The sequence below is a fragment of the Rhipicephalus microplus genome, chromosome 2 (assembly GCF_043290135.1).
Source record: "Rhipicephalus microplus isolate Deutch F79 chromosome 2, USDA_Rmic, whole genome shotgun sequence".
Taxonomy (NCBI): domain Eukaryota; kingdom Metazoa; phylum Arthropoda; class Arachnida; order Ixodida; family Ixodidae; genus Rhipicephalus; species Rhipicephalus microplus.
The window spans coordinates 234,049,900-234,070,069 of NC_134701.1; the positions used below are offsets into that span (position 1 = coordinate 234,049,900).

The 20,170-nt window shown below is 42.7% G+C and overlaps 1 long non-coding RNA gene across 1 annotated transcript in view; it reads left to right on the forward strand.

Moving 5' to 3' along the window:
- The window catches only part of LOC142787559 (uncharacterized), a 206,417-nt gene extending 189,762 nt beyond the window's left edge, over nt 1-16,655 (forward strand). Inside the window, exon 3 of the long non-coding RNA XR_012889259.1 lies at nt 16,403-16,655. This is a non-coding gene — a long non-coding RNA (uncharacterized LOC142787559). The remainder of the gene's footprint in view (nt 1-16,402) is intronic.
- Nucleotides 16,656-20,170: the final 3,515 nt, after the last annotated feature.

The following is a 20,170-nucleotide window of genomic DNA, read 5'->3' on the forward strand; positions in this document are numbered from 1 at the left end:
TCTTCATTTGAAAATCTCATCACCAGCGTGACTTAGCTCGAGTCTGGCTGAATAAACCAGTTCTCCAATATATATATATATATATATATATATATATATATATATATATATATATATATATATTTATATATAACTTATCCCCTGATGAAGGGAGGACCCCTCCCGAAACTGTTGGGAAATAAATATATTTATCTTTGTTAACAACGCTCCCGTTGTGCCATATCCCATTTATATATATATATATATATATATATATATATATATATATATATATATATATATATATATATATATATATGTGTGTGTGTGTGTGTGTGTGTGTGTGTGTGTGTGTGTGTGTGTGTGTGTGTGTTGCGCCTGCATGCGAATTTCGCTCATTGTTCCCGTGGTCTCGAATCGAACCCGGGACCTTATATGTACTATGTGGGACTCGTGCCAGGAACTTCATGTCAATGCCATCAATCCCCCCGACTCACGAACTGTCAACCTGTTGTAACAGGCAGAACACTAGCTTATAATAAAGGAATGAGAGAAGAGGGTGTCAAAGTTACTGAGGGCACATAAAAAGCAAACGTTTCGACCCAGCATTATTAACAAAGAATCTATATGTGCGTATGCTACAGAAGCTTTTTTCTTCGAGTACATTCACTCCACGATTGCCTATAATTCCTATTCACCGTGTTTTAATGCTGGTCTACAGTGCTACCAATTAGGAGATGTTATTACTACACACAGGGGTGAGTACACTTAGAGCAACGCTTCCATTAGAACTCGAATAGAAAACGAAAGTGAACCCGCAACGGTGGTCTAGTGGCTGAGATACTCAGCTGCTGACTCGCAAGTCACGGAATTCTATCTCTGCGACGGCGGCCACATATTCGGTGGTGGAGAAAATGTTTGAGGCCCACGTTCTTAGATATAGGTGCACGTTGACGAACCCCAGGTGGTCTAAATTTCATGAGCCCTGCACTACGGCGTCCTTCATCATCATATGGTGGTTTAGGGACGCTAAACTACCGATATTCTTATGATAATATTAAAACTAAAGTGAGTCCCTCGGTATTTGGAGAAGGTCACAGCCTCAAAATATCACGTGTAAAAATATATTCGAGCAGTGCCCCGTAATGATATGCTATATAGGGAGTTTTGGCGTATGCGGATTAAGAATACGTTGGCCTGTCGGCCGCGTTTGCTGCACTCGGAGAATGATATGTCGCAAGCCGCGGAAGAAAGGAAGAAGTGTTGAAGCGAGCATTGCACTTATGCGATAGGCATGAACCAGTCAATACGGCCAAACGCCGATAGCATCAAAGAAACAGCTGCCACCTTTTACATTCCTCTAAGAGAAACTACCTCAAAGACACGCTAATGGAGTCCTATAGACCTATTAGCCATAGTCTTCAGATAGGGAATACCCGCGCCCTGCGTGGCCGGTGACTTTTCGCATGCCGGATGCGTAAATAAATGTTGTTTATTTCTCTATCACAGACACACTAAGCCTCAACCGTTTATACGTCATATATTAGGGCGTATATTCTACTTACTCGTAGCGCGGGCTTTTTTTTAAATGCGAAGCATTTCTTAGTGAACTTCGGCGACCTTGAGCGAATCTATCTATCTATATCTATCTATCTATCTATCTATCTATCTATCTATCTATCTATCTATCTATCTATCCGCTTACATTTAGGTACTCTCGTGGTCACGCCCTTGACTTAGAGTGAACCAAAATTAGCGTGGGAGGATAAGATGGTTTGACGAATATTACGCGCTGTTCAAGACATGAATAATTATAGCCACAATCCCGTCGCGCACGTCATGAAACACTTCCCGCCATACAGTGGCACATACGCACGGGCGGGTATTTGCCACTGGTATGCGGTTACGTGAAACAGCTGATTGACACTTAGTATCTACGCAGGAACAAGGAAAACACACTTGGGCAATTTTAACGCACGAGGGTTAATAATTACCCAACATCCGTGGCGTCGACCTGACGAATGCAGCTGGAAATAAACCCAAGCATTATGGGTGGCAATGAAGCATTTTACCACAGAGCTACGTAAGGTCAAGGAACTACTCATCCAATAGACGCTAATCTCCGTGAAATGTCAATAGCGGTTGCAGTGCTTCCTATACCCAATTTTCTAAACATCACAGGTGTACTGCTTTCATACAGCTGTCACGTCGGGTTAACGTCAAATGCGGTTAGTTCGCATGCGCTGAAATATATTTATGTAGCAGCGTTCAGGGCCAGCATCTTCGCGAGCATCAGCGCTTCATGTCAGCTTCTGGTGTTGCTAATACGCATGTTCCAGTTGGCATCACGGAACAAGTGCAAACAACTGGTTTTATAAACTACTGCAACTGTTCAACATATGTATTGCGTAAGAAACATTTGTATATATCATCATCATCATCATCGTCATCATCGCCATTATCGTCGTCGTCGTCAGCCTTACTACGTCCACTGCAGGACAAAGGCCTCTCATATGTTCGGCCAGTCAACTCGGTCCTGTGCTTGCTGCTGCCACTTTATACCCGCAAACCTCTTAATCTCATCCGCCCACAAGAAGAGAGCAGAGTGGATCGGGGAACAAACCGGGGTCAAGGATATCATACTTGAATCAAGAAGAAATCTACATGGGCCGGGCATGTAGCGCATAAGCAGGATAACCGCTGCTCATTATGGATAACTGACTGGATTCCCTGAGAAGGCAAGCGAGTATGGCGGAGGCAGGAAATTAGGTGCGCTGATGAGATTTGTATATATATTTAGCGTCATTTCATGTCGTGTCGCTTATTAAGAATTTTTCAACGCGTTCACCTTCCATTCGCATGCTTCGCACAACGTCGATTCCCAGGAACGTGGGATCTGCCGATTTTTTTCAAATATTGTTGTCACAATGCTGAAATTTATCAATAGCTGTGGTCGCTTTTTCTCATTGCGGAGCAGTTTATGTGGCTGGGCTATGGTATAATGCTACCGTATGTTGTCATTTCCTCATTCTGTCGGAGCTTGGCGCAACGTTGCAGGTAGTACCCCATACAACCGAGCCACCTGTAGCACGCTCTTGCGCGAAGAAGTCTTCTTTCTCTTGTTTCTCTGGAGCCTCGATGATGAAAGTAAGTGCGGGCACTTTAGGGTCCCGGGACAGCACAGTCATAACGACATAAGCAAGGAGGAAGCAAGAGAGAAATAGAGAGAGGGCAAAGAAAAGTAAATAATAGAAATAAGAAGAGAGCAAGACAGAAGGAAACTGTAACATAAAAATGAAAATAAACAGAGCACAATAAAAAAAATGAACCTGGAGAGAAAAATAGCAGGCTGCCAAGCTCCCACTTCTTTTGGGCTGGGCACTACTAGTATGAAGCTGCCTCATTATATTTTTTTCATCTCCATTTCAAATATTATTCTTTTGCGTCATCAGGATGGGAGGAGAACACAACATTGAGTGATGAGAAAATCAACAAAAAAAGAGAGAGGGGTACTACAGAGATAATTTTCCCACTTCAGAACACCAGTGGCCGCTGCTTCCTCGGACCCCATGCATGTCACTCTCTCAACTGGTAGTATGTATGGCTTCAGTTCTCGGTGCATGCCTCAACCGACCAGTAAAAAAAAAAAACACTTAGCTGCCAGCGTAACGATGGCCGTTTCAAACTATCCTGTAATGCCTACTGCAGGTGCATTTGTTAAGTGTCCACTACGACATAATTAATTCATCTCATGGCTGTCTAGTGGTCCCGTGAGGTGACCAGCAGGCTCGGCTTGCGGCCCCCGTTCGTACTCTGGACCGAGCCTTGTGGGAGACCCAGTCGTGTTCCGCCGGACAGAAAAAGTTATTTCCTTTCCCTCTCTCTGTCGTTCTGCGATTCAGCGGAGTGCTTGCTACGCGTCTCTAAGGCTCCACGCGAACATACGCAGCTGTTCACTTTTTCCATGTTTTAGCAGCTGATGGTGATAAAGTAGTATGATGGAGCCTGTTGCATTGGGTGAGTCTTTGAAACACCTTCTAGTGGCGCATTTCACATGTTTTGGCACCTGGAGTAATTTCACTCATCAGCCAGACATAATTAAGCGGTTTAAGAGACTCCTTCGACTATATGACATTCATATAGTGTTTTATCTGCCGAGCAGTTTTAATGACAATTGTATAGCTACTGAGTAGAAGAGATGCCTGTCGTATAATCGTCCTCATTTCTACTGTTACGTAAAAGGAAGATTTTCATTACTTATTTTATTTGCATCTTTCTGTATTTTTTTTGGCCATAGGCAAGATGATGACTTTTCGCTCACAACCAACGACGCCAATTGTAACACTGGACATGCTGCGAAACGAGCTTTATTATCGATTTGGCGTTTAAGGGCAAGGGAAGCCCGCAGCTTAGCACTTCTCATAAGCTGGAAATATTTTTTTTCGTTTGTACATTTATTCCTGTCCCTCAAAGAAAAATAAAGAGTATGTGTTACTCTTTCCGGTAAGCTCTGGCTAGCCTTTAAGATGACTCTCTTTAAAGATACATGTGAACTCCTTTGTGTACCGCATGACTCCCCACCTAGAGCGCTATACTTCTCCAAAGAGATTTCACGTGCGTCTTTGAAAAGAGTTATATATACGTGCAAATACTAGGACTCAAGAGAAAGAGTCAGAGGACTGCATTTTTCGTATAGGTGTATAGTGCAGAAGCAAAACAATCGTGTGATTATCATGTGAACTCTCAAATAAAGACTCATTATTTTTTAAATGTCGTCTCTATAGCTCTAAATAAATGTGAAAAAACTGTGCAACTCCATTTGGTAGTTGTACAGTGAAAACTTCCCTTCGCACAAGCCAGTGCACCGCTTGAGGCGTTTTCACAGCCTAAGGTGGCAAGGTCGAAGTGCCGTTCGATAAAATATATGCAAGTCAGTGCAGGTGAGGGCTGTATTTCATCGACGACCATTCTATACCCATTCGTTGGGGTTATCTTTACCAAACAAGGGCATTTTTTTCGCAAATCACCGTTTCCTCCACAACTCGCCTAGACACCATACGACTGCGATACTTTTTAACCGATCAAGAGAATCATGCTGGCCAGCCTGAGTCACCTGGGCTTGCCCAGACTTTGCAGGTACATTTAGGGTCGATGGCGATGGAGCACACCGTCACAGGTCTCCTTTTGTCCCAGCTTCGACGAAAACGAGCGAGTGAGCTCCAGCATGCCATCTCCTGCGTTCACGTCAATGGTGTCTTCGAGCAGGCACTCAAAGAAAAGATATAAAAAAGATAATAATAAAGAAAGCAAGAAGATCTAGTCGGTAGTAAGAAGGCTAAAGATGAAGGGCTCAGTTTAGGCAAAGGATGCGTCAGCTTGAAATAACGAGGGAGTGCTCTCGTAGTATTTCCCGAGAGTGCCCGCTAAGCCTGTCTCTGGGATCCCTCAATCCATCGTAATCTTCGGATCTGCGAATCACTGCACAAGTTTTGGCAACCGTTATTTATTTTAAGGGCTTCGCCGTGGAACCCGCTTAGAGCTGCTGAATTTCAAGCGTTTTCAAGCGTTTCAAGAACTTCAAGCATAGAGCTGCTGAATTTTGAAAACCGATCGTTTCATTACATTCAAAGCTGTAGCCCACACAATGAAAGCGATTTTCTGCTAAGTGCCTTGCTTACCGTAAACGCTGCGCTGTTCCGCTGTTATGACGCGACGTCTACTGCAATTTTAAGCATTTTTTCTTGGTTCATATAAGGCTATCGGGCACTATATATAATAAGATCAGAATTCAAAGGGCTAAGGAGGGTTTTGTTTTACTTGAGTGTTCACGGCCCATACACTTGCATCGCTTTCCAGAATGATGCGATGCAGCGACAGACGTGGCACCAACGCTCGTCTAGGCTAATGCACCAAATCTTGCACCCCTGACAGGTGTGCTAAACACGCGACAATGTTCGTACTTGTGCACTTCAGCATTCGTCTTATCCATATACTGTGTTGCTCTGCTACGATAAAGAAACTTTGGGAAAAGCTTCACTAGTATGTAATTAGAAAATATACAAGCACATCTATCTATATCTTTGTGAGTGAAAAAAAATAGATCCTAGCTATTCATGATATACAAGAGTGAAACTTAATTTAATGACTGGTATTGATTGCTTATACTGTGACGCATTGGAATATCGATAAACTGCCTGCCCTACTAGCCTAAGTGCTCACGGCTACGTGTAGAGGCCTCAAATACGCACAGGCATGCAATATAGTGTTCAGTGCTGGTTTGGCTATTTATGGGAATTCATGTAAAGCGTGGTGTTTTCCAACATCGCTTGCTGCTGTCACTTGCATATCACTGCAACGTTCCTGCAAAGGTTCCGTTCTGATTTGTGTATTTCATCACCTAATTTAAAGAAGATTATAACAACCAAGCCTCAATAACGCGCTTTCAGAGCTACTTGTGTGACATTTGAAGAATAGTAAAGCCATCTCTTTGTCTACGCAATCTGTGTAAACTGCCAAGCTCGCAAGCGAGCGCCACCACCTGGCCAACACCGAGTTCTTTCTTTATATTTGTGTTCCGTTTCTTTCTTTTTTTTCTTTATTTAAAAATCCTTCTCTACCCCTCTTTCTTTTTGAAATCCTGACACAACTACACCCCTCCCTCACTTTTCCTCTTCTTGCTATGCTTCTTTATCTCATCCTCTTGATAAACTGTACTATAAAAGGCTATGCAATAATTAACTTCCTCCTCGCTTCTTTTTGTTCCTCCTCACCGGTACATTCATCTAAACCTCCCTTCTATTTTTCTCGCTCCCTGGATGTACTCAACTACGTATCTCTTTCGCTTTCTTTTTGTTTTTTCCTTTCCCTATTCTTTTTTCCTTCTGTCTTGCTCTCTGTTTTTTTTTCTCTTTCTTGTGTGTGTTTTGTTGTATCTATTTTTTAAATCTCTTTCGACATTTTTGCAGCATAGCTCTAATCTTCATGACTGGCAGTGTCACAGATAAACAAATTATCATGAACCGGCACGTGCTCTCTTCTTTAGTGTCATCCTCTTCGGCTTCGCTCAATAAACAGGTGCGCACATTTCTCCGGTGTCATAAGATTGGGTAGTTTCTGTCAAATATACTCTTTTGCCCACGGACAGTTTCTTTGTTTTATATGCGAAACATGTTTTAACGTACTTCTTTCTATCCCTTCGAGCGTTTTTATAAGCACGTCTGGGTGCTCTCGTCATGACCTTCTGAAGTTGCAGTAGACCAAGATTATCATGAGAAGGTAACAGGTTTTCACGAGTATGTCTAGTAGGTCATTACATGAATAGCATGAACCTTTCGTCACGTACGTTGCCAAGTCCTTTTCTACAGACAACCATATACCCGGGCCACTGTATACGGCCATGTGCCACAAGTAAGTCAGTGAATAACTTTGTTAAGGTGCTGAGAAGTCTAAGCCACCAAAGTCTCCACTAGGGACACCCTATCAGCCGCTACTGTAGGCGATGCCCGAGTGGTTGACAGTTTTTATCAGCTCTGGAGCGGCGAGAAGTGTCAAGGGTAATCTGAATGCGACAGCATTGTGATAAACTCACATGAACCACGTTTACCCGACGAAAGCAAAGAATAAATATGAGGGCCGCAGTGCGAATGAAACCCAATAGTTCGCTTGGTAGAGAAGTATTCTACCACGAAGCCACATCACATCTACAAGCTGCTTTTTAAAAAGAGCCTATACACGCATACTTTTGGTGAAACACCAGTTGTTGCAGTGCTGCCTATCAATTTTAACAGCCTCAATTTAACAACCTTGTACTCCTATGCTTCTATGATGCAGATGTCACGTAGGGCTAGCGTGAATTAAGTGCTTAAGCGCCAGCCATTACAGTTAGTCTATAAAGTAATTATAAAACTACTGACATAGCGTGCGCGGCTGTGGAGAACCGCAGACCTAGATGGCGTGTACGAACTAATGAAAATGTATGCATTGCATCAGCTTTCCGGTGTCTTTGAGCTGTCCGTATGAATGAGCTGACTAGCAAAATATCTCCTAAAAAGCCACATGATGTGTCCACAAACTTTTCTTTAGTATCGTTGAATTCCTCTAGATGGCGTCAGCTACCACCTGCTTTACGGTTGTGGCGCTCATACTCCTACCGCTTACTTAATGTTGAACATCTACCAATCGAAACTATGCACGGTTGCGGCGGAATCGTTTTGCTGCGATCGTATATGTTTTACAGGCACATCTTATGGTCGGTTGTCCCGTAAACGTCTGAATAACGGCTCTTCACTCTGTGAATCTGCGAGAAATAAAGACACCAAACGTAGCATGCAGTCTCCCGGTGAGAACATAGCAGTATCTGCATCTTTCGAAGTGAACTCCGTCTTGCGCGCCGAGCAAAACGTACGAGTCCTATAGTTTGGTTTCGCGAGGTTTTTATCACCACAGGTTTGCCTGCTTGACTTTATTGTAATGATCAATATTGAGCTAATCGGGATCATTTTTGTTGTTATCTTTGTCGTGTACTCCTTATCATTATCATGATCATCATCAGTCTGACTACGTCCACTGCAGGACAAAGGCCTCTCTCATGTTTCGCAGGTTAACCCGGTCCTGTGCTTGCTGCTGCCAATTTATACCCGCAAACTTCTTAATCACATCTGCCCACCTAACCTTCTGTCTCCCCCTAACCCGCTTTCCTACTCTGGGAATCCAGTTAGTTACCATTAATGACCAGCGGTTATCCTGTCTACGCGCTACATGCCCGGCCCATGTCCATTTCCTCTTCTTGATTTCAGCTATGATATCCTTAGCCTCCATTTGTTCCTTAATCCACTCTGCTCTCTTCTTGTCTCTTAAGGTTACACCTACCATTTTTCTTTTCATTGCTCGCTGCGTCGTCCTCAATTTAAGCTGAACCCTCTTTGTAAGTCTCCAGGTTTCTGCTCTATAGCTAAATACCGGCAAGGTACAGCTGTTATATACATTCCTCTTGAGGGATAGTGGCAATCTACCTGTCATAATTTGAGAGTGCTTGCCAAATGTGCTCCACCCCATTCTTAGTCTTCAAGTTACTTCAATCTCATGGTTTGGCTCCGCGGTTATTACCTGCCCTAAGTAGACATAGTCTTTTACAACTTCAAGTTCACTATTACCTATCTCGAAGTGCTGCTCTTTTCCGAGGTTGCTGTACATTACTCTTGTTTTCTGCAGATTAATTTTAAGATCCGCCTTTCTGCTCTCCTTGTCTAACTCCGTAAACATAAGTTGCAATTCGTCCCCTGAGTTACTCAGCAATGCAATGTCATCGGCGAAGCGAAGGTTACTAAATTACTCTCCATGAACTCTTATCCTTAACTGTTCCCATTCTAGGCTTCTGAAAACCTCCTGTAAGCACGCGGTAAATAGCATTGGGGAGATTGTGTCCCCTTGCCTTACACCCTTTTTGATTGGTATTCTGTTGCTTTCTTTATGAATCGCTGTGGTAGCAGTTGATCCCCTGTAGATTTCTTCCAGGATGTTTATATATACTTCATTGACGCCCTGATTCCACAGTGTCTGCATGGCGGCTTATATTTCTACATAATCAAACGCCTTCTTGTAATCTATGAAGGCTATATACAGTGGTATAGTGGTATAGTGGTATGTATAGTGGTATAGTGGCTATGTAAAATGTATAGTACTCCTTATTACCTAGGCTTAATTGATTGGCTAACTAATGGTCAGCCATCTTGATACTGAAGTGGAGAAACTGTTTATCCGTAGCAAAAACAAAGAAAGTTGCTTCATTAAGGGACAAACATTGGGTACATGCAAATCTGTCCTCAGAATTTATAATCGTTGAGGGTGTTATTAACATGTTACTCAACCTAAAAATTAGATCTTCCGTTGGCCCCGACAACATACCCAATGCCTTCTTGCACCGATACGCTGAGCCGCTAGGGCATATTCTTACTCACCTTTTTAGGTTATCATTTGACTGTACCGAAATTCCTGACGACTGGCGCATGGCCTGTGTCGTACCAATCTTCGAAAAAGGGGACCGCCTCTTTGCAAACAATTACCGCCCTATCTCCCTGACTTCTAGCATCTGTAAACTCTTCGAACATGTAGTATCAGATTTTATTGTCTTGTTTTTAGAAGCCAACAATATTCTAACGCCTTGTCAGCACGGGTTCAGAAGACGCTTATCTACGCTTACCCAGTTAGTAACCACTATTCATGAACTTGCGTCTTCACTCGATAAGGCTGAACAAATCGACGTCATTTTTTTAGATTTCAGCAAAGCATTCGACCGCGTTCCTCACAGTAAACCAATCCTAAAGCTTCAAAAAATTGGCTTACCAATAACACTCATAAAATAGATCCAGTGCTATCTGTCTAACGGCAAGCAGTTTGTTAAAATCAGTAGCTGTTTTTCCGATACTCTCCCTGTAACTTCCGGTGTTCCTCAGGGCAGCGTGCTGGGACCCGTACTCTTTTTACTTTATATCAATGATATTTCTGACGTTATCGACGCATCGTCAATTGGTTTAAAGTTGTTTGCGGACGACTGTGTACTCTTTAAACGAATTTCATCCTCAAGTGACCAAAGTAACCTGCAATGTAACCTTGATGCTGTCTCTGATTGGTGTGAAAAATGGTCCATGGAACTGAACTGTGACAAATCTGTATTGCTCCAGGTAACTAACAAAAAAATGCATTCACGTCCTCCTACAGGCTCAATAACCACACGCTGAAACAAGTAGACGAATATAAATATCTAGGAGTTACTATAACAAGCCGACTAACTTGGTCCAGTCACATTAACAAAATTTGCGCATCGGCCTCCAGAAAACTCGGGTTCCTCAGGCACAAACTAAAAGCCGCTCCTCCACGTGTTAAATTGCTAGCTTATAATTCCATTGTTAGGCCGCAACTCGAGTACGCAAGCGCAGCATGGGACCCATTCCTTAAAAAAGACATTCACAAATTAGAAATGGTGCAAAGAAAGGCAGTCCGGTTCATCTTTAACAGCTATCATAGCCGAGCTTCTCCATCGCTTCTCATGGAAAACAACAATATATTGACCCTGGAACACAGGAGGCAGGTTGCGCGTCTAAGATTTCTGTTTTTGCTTAATTCCCAACAATTCAATATTAATCCAGGACTTTATATTCAGCCCCGCTTATCTCGTTCAACTCGAAGCACCCATGAGCACAATCTAACTCCAATTTTTGCACGCACTAATCTTTTTAAGCACTCCTTCTTTCCCCGCACAATCGAGCAGTGGAATAGATTGCCTGTTGATGTGTTTTCGGCGCGTGATGTGTCGGATTTTGAAAAGCGTGTACTTTCTGCAATATTTTAAAACATTCACTGTGACGCTATGTTTCTTTGTGTACTGCTATCTTTTTTTTTTACACTTGTTGGACTGTTTTCAGAATCGTGTACCAATTTACCATGCGGATTGATGCTTTCTATGTAATTAATCCCTGCCCACCTGCTTGGTCTTCGGACTGAAGTATGTCTTAAATAAAAAAAAATAAATAAAATAAATACATTGCTGTTTCTCCCCCAATGGAGTGAGGGTCACTCCATTTTTTTAAGAGCATACATAGCCAGGGTTACCATTCTCGCAAGTAGAAGCATCACTCACCGTTGTAGTCATGCAGAGCTATCGATAGTGCTCTAAATATATATTAATAATAGTTGAGTCACAAGCGAACTATCTGTAGTAAGAAAAGACTACCAATAAGGCTATTGACAGCTAATTCGATATTACTAAAGGTTGTACGATTCCAACCTCACGAACTGATTGCAGCATACACCTAGTTTCCCCCGAGTGCGTGGCATGTGTGGTAGAGCAGAAAGAAAGGCTGAATGACAAGAGAGTCGGCATGCTTGTGTTCTTGACCAGAATAATTGAGTGACCAATGATAAATAAGTGCGCTGGAGCCAATATTTCGGCAAGTGGACTTGCCCTTTTCAAGACTGCAATTTATTTCCTTACGCCCTTGTGTGTATGCTCCGTATTTCTTGTCCTGAAGTCTCAACAAAGTAGGCAAAGGCAATTAACTACACGAAAGTGGGAGAAGGTGTGGATACGCATGCGGAAAACTGGTAAAGTGCGTGAAAAAATAAACGACACGCTTAATCAAAGGCCAGCCACTACACGAGCCAAGCTTTGTGAAAGTTGTATGCGTGGATGACGATATTTTACCTACATTGCATGAAACTTCATCAAGGGAGCCTCTATTTTTATAGCCTACTAATACTTTAGAAATGACTGTAACATTTTTATGCATAAAAAATAGCCACAGCGGAGATATAGACGATCTGGTAATCAGACAATGAAATACTGCATACGCCTCCTCGCTCCAGCTTGAACGCACATTTTCCCCATGTCCCTGTATACTGAAATTTTCCCTCGCGACGTGCAAGTAGCGCGGGTAATAGTTATTCACAAATGTGGTGATAAAGACAAGATTGGAAACTACAGACCTGTTCAAATACTTTATATTTATCGAAGGGCTTCGAAAAAAGTATCAATGGCCACATTGACAATTTTTCGCAGAAACATAAATTGCTAGCCGAGTGTCAGCACGGTTCCTGAATTGAACGGCTTTTTGTAACTGCATTTAGTATACAAAAGGACTTTATTGGGAAAAAAACTGCTAACGTTGGGGTTATGCTTAGTCTTCAGCAAAGCATTCGAAAGAATCAACCACCAATTGTTGCTGCTGAAAGCAGAAAGATACGGCTTCTGAGGAGTAACACTTCAACTCATCAGATCGTATATATAAAATCGACATCAGTTTGTTGAAGTTCAACCTTTCGCAACTGAAAACTGGTAGCAGCTTAAACAGGAAAAGACTTAAAATACATAACGTCTATAGCTAGCTTTGTATGTCACAATATTCGACACTGGTCTAAGGCAAACTGCTTGGTTCTCAACGAAACCCAACACAAAGTGTGTTATTTTCCGTGCTCAAAGAAGTTCTGCTATAGTCCCAGATAGCATTGTCCTAGGTTCATATAAGATTACGATTATGTCCTCTGGGCAAATACTCGGCGTTATAGTTCCTTCGCACATGTCCTGGAATGAACTAGTTGGCAGCATTTGTTTCACAGAACGAAAAGTTGTTGCTGTCCTAAATTGTTATAGAAATTTAGTACCTTTTAGCACTAAGCTTCACACTTATCATGCTCTTTTCCATTCACAACTCAAGTACATACCACACAAAACATACAGATGCTGGAAACACTTCAAAAGAAGGCGAGCTATGGAAAATGCTCCTTTCTCGGAACATGCAGAACTTTTTCGGCAAGTTAGAATATTAAATCTTCTGATAAATGCAAACAGAAAACACTACAGAGCTACAAAAATACTATCCTAGGAAAACTGGAGGGATTCCTAGCCCTCACTGATCTACAAGAAAATAACAGTGCATATTTACATAGTCGTAAGGCTCTGTCTCAAACACCTTTTTCCACCTTAATTATGGAAAAGAGCGCCTTTGTCACACACTGTCTTTCCTAATCAACCATCTAAACAAACAAAAGTTAGATGATCCAACACTAAACAAGACCTATTCTTCTAGCACGTTATCAACATGAAAAAATCTGAACGACTTTTGAGTGTATACTTCCGTTACTGCCCTTTGCATGTTACATAAAAGTGTGTTTCGATTGTATTCTACAGTTTTTATATACTTATTTTAAAATTTATTCATTACATTTTTGTTACTACATATGGTATTCATATTATCGCGGGTTCGTGACGTGGACAAAAGAAGAAGACTCGATGTTCAGATGAAAGTGTTCATTCGGCTGAACCTGTGGCTGGTAAATGGGAAATCAGATTATAGGAACCTACAGGTACGGATAGCGGTGAGCAGAGCGTCAGCCGTCGATCAACTGATAAGTGGTGAAACGCGTCGGCATCTTTACATGTACTGTCAAATATTCCAGCCTCATAACTGGTCGTGCGCAATCTCCAAAATAATCTCGAGTGTCTGCGTCTTGCGCGCAATCTTGACAGAACGATCAGCACCTCCTCCTCTATTTCATCGATGCCCGCCGGGTTCGCCCGATCCAGCCGTTCACCCCTCTCTTTTCCAGCCCTTTCCTGCTCTTGCCCATCGCCACGCCTTCGTGGGAGCTTTGCGGTCACTGGGGCGAGAAACCATTATGTAGATCCTCCCAACGGAAATCTTATGAAGTAATTTTTAGGGGCGAAGCTCCTTAAGGCGTGGGTCTGTACATGCTTTTATGTATGTAGTAGTAGTAGTAAATAGCCACCGGTGGCACATACCCACTCTAGAGTGGGTTGTGCCTGAGGGGACGCGAGATGATGGCGGTACTTGGAGTGTTCACTAGATGGACGCAGGACGAATGCAAAGACCGAATAGCAGACGGACGGATGAATGGATAGATGCGCGGACGTATGGACGGATGGACGCATGAACAGACAGACAGACAGATGGGTGAACGGACTTATGGCCGGACGCCTGAATAGACGCATGGATGGTCGCGTGGACGGACAGAAGCAATAACGAACGAACGGATGGAAGCACGGATGGTCTGACGGATGCTTCGCATCACTTATCATCATTTTCTCCTTGGATATGCTGTGACTTTTTGTTGAGTTGCATACAGATCCGCGGGGCAGCGTATTGCATTCCCCGTGTTCATTATGTTGGCTGTCACACTGGCTCTGTAAAAGAAACTGTGTTTTGAAATAGCGTGCCACCGTTCGTGGCACAATGCGGGCAAACAATGGGGGAAGTGTTGCTGCAACGACATGTGCCTACTTGGAAATCACTGTGATGCAGCGGCGGCATTGTTTCGAGCCACAGAAGAAGAGCCTGAAGAAACAAATATGAGAGACATGATATTGAAGTGGGAAACACGCCTTTCGCATCTCTGGGAAAGCGGTCGGAAGCACGTGTGATGCGCGCCGCGCGACCCCTATACACAGCGCCGCATCACGACCACACCCAAGATTAAGGCGGACCGACAGCTCCCGTCGAGAAGTGCGCATTTACACTGACATTGGAAGAATGAAAGGCAGCGTTTGAACGATCTACGACGATCGCGATTGTTTTCGAACAAGGAGGTGCAGTTTGCGCTAAGCATTTCGGACAGGCTTTGTGGGTGAAAACCTAATGAAATGAAAGTGAAAATAAGAAGCACGCATGGCAATATGCGAATGAAATGCTACGTACTATTCTATCCTACTATGCAGTACGTGTAACATTCTTTTTACTATTGTGCTACGAACGCCTTCGCCATTGTCTGCCTGCAGGACCGGAGCTTTATCAAGCCTATGAACTTCCGGCTTTTTCTCTAGCTCTGCCTTTTTCACTTGATGTACGAAATGGTGAAAATGCTAGATTATGATTAATTGAATAATTGGTTGATTAGATAGTACATTTATTAATTAGTTGATTGATTTTTTCATTGATTGAGTGGGGCAACTTAAAGTTTTCCGAAATTAACTAGAGGGGACTCTGGCGCTGCGATCGTTCAGCGACCATGGAAATGATGTATAGTAGACTGATTTCCTTAGTCTTCGTACTTTCAAGCCTCGAGTCGCACTTTTGACTTTGTTTCTTGCTGTGTTATGGTTTTCTTTCGAACGAAACAACAAAGGCTTTTGAACTTCGTGACCTGATTTGAAATGGCAAGTCTAAAACGTTAAGATGGTGAAGCGCAACTGCTGAACCTTTGCTGATTTTCGTTTCGTGACAAGACAGCTTGAGGCCACTGAAACCTGAACGGAGCCGGAAGTACGAAGATTACACAAATCTGCCTACTAACTATCATTTCGATGTTCACTGAAGTGCCATGGCTTGTATTAGTAGGAAACTCTATGGGAGACAATGAGAGGTCCGTGGTCAATTGGGCGAGTCAGAAGAAAAGTGTGTTCTGTAAAAGTAAGAATAAGGGGGGCGGACGTTGCGGGGTACACGTTTCGCTCAACTACGGAAGTCACGAGGAAGTGCTACTTAAATTGTCAGATTAAATATTCTATAGAAGGACCTAACACTGATCGGCTTACGTTGTATATGTGCCATATTGCATAGACTCATTTGTTCCCTACGAAACGTTTACAACGGCTCGCTGAAGTGTGTTAAACACATAATTATTGTGTTACTCTGGGTATTTTCTATCTCTTCGGTACCAAAAGTTTGACTGGGCAATTTAAAGTTTGTGGTCGTCGAAGTTGTGACCTGTGACGTTAAAGTGCTGTGCCACTGCTTTCGGTAATTTCATCTCGACAGTCTCACCGCGCTTTCGGCAATTACTTCACCAGCGGTGTTGTTTTTTTCTGAGTACCGTAATTGGGCACATATGTACACCCCACACATTCCTGAGCCTTTTTATATTTTTTTTCTGACTCACGCATGTCGCCACAATGGCATCTTATTGTCTCTTACAGCTTCCCCTGCCTTCGCAATTGCCCTTCCCTCCTTCTCTGATGTCATTAGAAGAGAGAATACGAAGCATACACACAAGAGCGCTAAGGCAACCAGTTACACTTCATAAAAGGACAAGTCTACTTGTGAAAACGTTGGCTTCTGCTCAAGTGCACCCCTTGTTTACGAATCGCAAGCTTTTATCGTCTTCTGTCTGCCCTTCTATCGGTTCTTCTGTAAGAGGAGCCTTTTGGCATTAAACCCAGCTGTCAGTCATTGCTTGTGCGTGTGTGTATTGTCTATGAACCAACTCTCCGAGAACGAAATTGGGTAAACAAGGTATTGCTTAAAACGCCTCCACAGAAAGGAAGAGCTAGGGAAAAGTAGGCATGACTCTATAGTTACCTGCGTTTCAAGAAGAAACTGCTTTCTTCAATGGCATTCGTGAGACAGTGTTTGGCCACTCGCTCACTTCTCACTGGCATCTCGTTTGTTTTCCAAAAAAAATGCCATTCCATTCTCTTTTATAGCTGTTTTGTATATGCGAGTAATCCCCCTGTTCAAAAACGTTTGTTTAAAAGGTGATACAGCATTAAAATGGGCTGAAGGAGGCCAATAAGCAGTACACTTGAAGTTTTTAATCAGGTAGAAGTGATTAGATTGACTTTCTGCTGGTTCACGGAAATGTCTCCTGATTCTTCTTTCTGGAGCGTCCATAATCTCGCAATCCCATCTGAGTAGCAGAAAATGTAAGAGCACTCCGCTAATATAAGCAAACGAATGAAAGTTTCAGAAGCCTCAGACGAAAACATTTTTGCAGCGAAAGCATGAATGTGCCAGCTGCAGTTCACGTCACAAAAAAAGGTTATAAAGAAGGAGAACTTGAGACCAGCCTTCTTTTGTAGTGGACTTAATGTACTCCACATGGCCATTATGAATAGGGGCATCGCTTTCAGACGACAGATTATGTAAAATTTTGCGAACAAATAAAGACAAAACAATTTGTGGAGATAAGTGCACCGGCAGCGGCCTTCTAACGGAGTACAAAAATACACATAATTTAGTCCTAAACTCAGACATCCTGTTGCTGTGCTATTTGTATCTAGCAAATAAAGAGATCTGAAGTAACACTATTTCTAAACATGGTCTTATTTAGCGCGTGATTAGGAGCAATGGTCATAGACAACAAATAAAAAAGTACGCTATCAGAGTATCTTTTTAGCGTATGGGCTAATTGCAAGCTATTAGGGTGTTTTTGATTGTACTGTGGTTTTAACATAAATTTATGTCCTCTATAACATTCATAACTCTTGAAGAAATGATGAAAATGCTCACTTAACAGTGCAACTGTAGCCTTTGCACCACAAGTAGTTTTACAGCTGGGCTCAATGCTACGTGTTATGAAGAGCTGGAACTGTGCATGCATAATTATAGAAGAAAAACGCGCACCTGCGAATTCTTCAACATAAGCGCTGATTGTAAGAAATGTGCAGTAGAATCAAACCATTGTCCAAATCTATTTCATATGAGGCAGAGCGCAAGTAGTGGCCGATATAGCAGTTTTCTATTGCTTTGAGTCAAGCTGGCGACTTGGACTGGTATTTTCGTGCATTTTCTGTATTTTGTGGACAGGCTCATAGAGAAAAGAAAAAGGCTTTTTGGAGAAAAAGGAAGAACTTGCTGAAGGCTTTAACTACTTGTCAAATGTGCCTATTTGAGAAAACAACAATTTGGAGGTGGAAGAAATTCATAGAACTCACACCGCCTACCCCCTGGCTAAAGAAGTGATTGTGGCCTTTCTGGCACATCTTTAAAACAACGAAACAACACAACGACGAACACGGAAGAAACGAGATAGGCACTGGTTCACAACTAAGAAGTTTATTAGAAGGAACACAGTTATAACTGAGACGTTACTTGAACACCGACGACACACACTATAAACAAGAGTGGAATCAACTACGCTGCATGATGTCATTTCCATGTGCCCGAAAAATTTAATACGCAGCCCAAGATATATACGCTAGTTCACTCAGTGAAATAATATCTAAAGATGGCTAATACACAGACTTTTAGGGGCGAAGCTCCTTTAGGCGGGGGTCTGTTCATCCCTTGTATGTATGTTGTAGTACGTAACCGCCGGTGGCACATACGCGCTCTAGAACGGGTATGTGCCACCTGCATATGTGCCACCGAATGGATAGACGCGTAGACGTATGGAGGAATAAATGCATGAACAGACAGACGCAAGGACGTACTCACGGACGGACGCATAGACAGACGGAGGGACGCACGGATGGACGCACGGATGGTCGCGCGAACAGACGGAAGCACGGAGCGGCTGATGGACGCTTTATCCTAGTCATCATTATTCACTGCGTGGATATGCTGTAATTTTTCGGTAAGAATCCTAGGTAAGCAAGCATGTTAATGTTGTAAGCTTTCATGATTTATCTTATGAGTCGACTTTTATGGCGATGAATGACAGTGGAATCCTCAAAGCACGGTTCCCAAATATAAGCACCACAGTGCGCTCCAATGCAAGACAATTTATCAGCCCTGCTGACTGTTTCGTGCTCCTTTAAATGCACAATGTTGCCCCATCTGCCCCATATGCCTCTTTCCACTTGAGAGTGGCAGATTTTGCACGACCACAGTTTTACTGGCAATAAATGCAGCCATGTGCTAGTGTCATGTAATTGTTTACAAATTAATCAATGAGTAATTCGTGTTTACAAAGACCCCTGTGTAGCAGTAGGACACTGTCCTATTGATGTTCAAACAAAAATTTAAATAGTTGAAGACTCCTATTCAACATCACTGCATCTACACGACAGTCTATCAAGGCAAATTTTATTTCCTTCAGGTTGAAACTCCCTTTTCCCACGTGCTCGTATAAGTGTTGTCCCTGTTTGAATATTGAAGTATGCAGTTCGAACATTCCTATAGACATGCATTGTACGAGCGCAGATGTCCCGCTTTTTCTACTATCTGTGTGACAATAGCCAAACAAACGCTGTTTTAATAATCAGTCTACTGAACAGAACTTTGCAACTACCTAAATACTGGCGTTTAAGGAAAATCCTACGCAGCTGCAGCGTTGCTCAATTTCGCGCTTGCAAAGTGAAGCCGGAAGTAAGAAACGTGCACATTGGGAGCTCACAATAGCCGAGCGATTTGGACGGCGTAACGAAGCGGATAGCCGTGCCCATTTGCCCAGCCGCGTGGGAAAAAAAAAGGAAATTTCGACATTCTGCGTCCTTAAGCATCATTAGTACGGGGAGGTACGCAAGACCACGGTCGCTGTGCTGTGAGAGCGAGCGAAAACTGAATCGGCGGGAACGAATGTTGCAGTTGATTGCGGCTCCGACAATTGCATTATAGCCGTAGCGAAAGTGGATTAGTGCTCCGGAAACTTGTGCAGCGCCCGGTCTGCACTCGGAGTGCAAGCCTCGCTTGTCTCCAAAGGTAAAGAGAAAAAAAGGAAACCAGTGCAGTACTAGATTGTAGCAATAATTCCTGGACAGCACCCTCCTTAGACAACACAAGAACAGTGGTAAAATTATGCAAATATAACACCGAAAACTGTGGCATTTACCCAGTGTTGTTTACGTTCCTCTGAAACAGGAACGATATCTTGATCCTCGTTTCATCCCAATTTTGGAACGAATTCCCGCTACAGGTTTCCTAAATGCAAAAGAAGCTCGTTGCAGTTATATTTCGAAAATTGGAACGTCGCGTTACATTAACGTAACATTTGAATTTTTAATCATGGCCAAATAAAGGGAAAC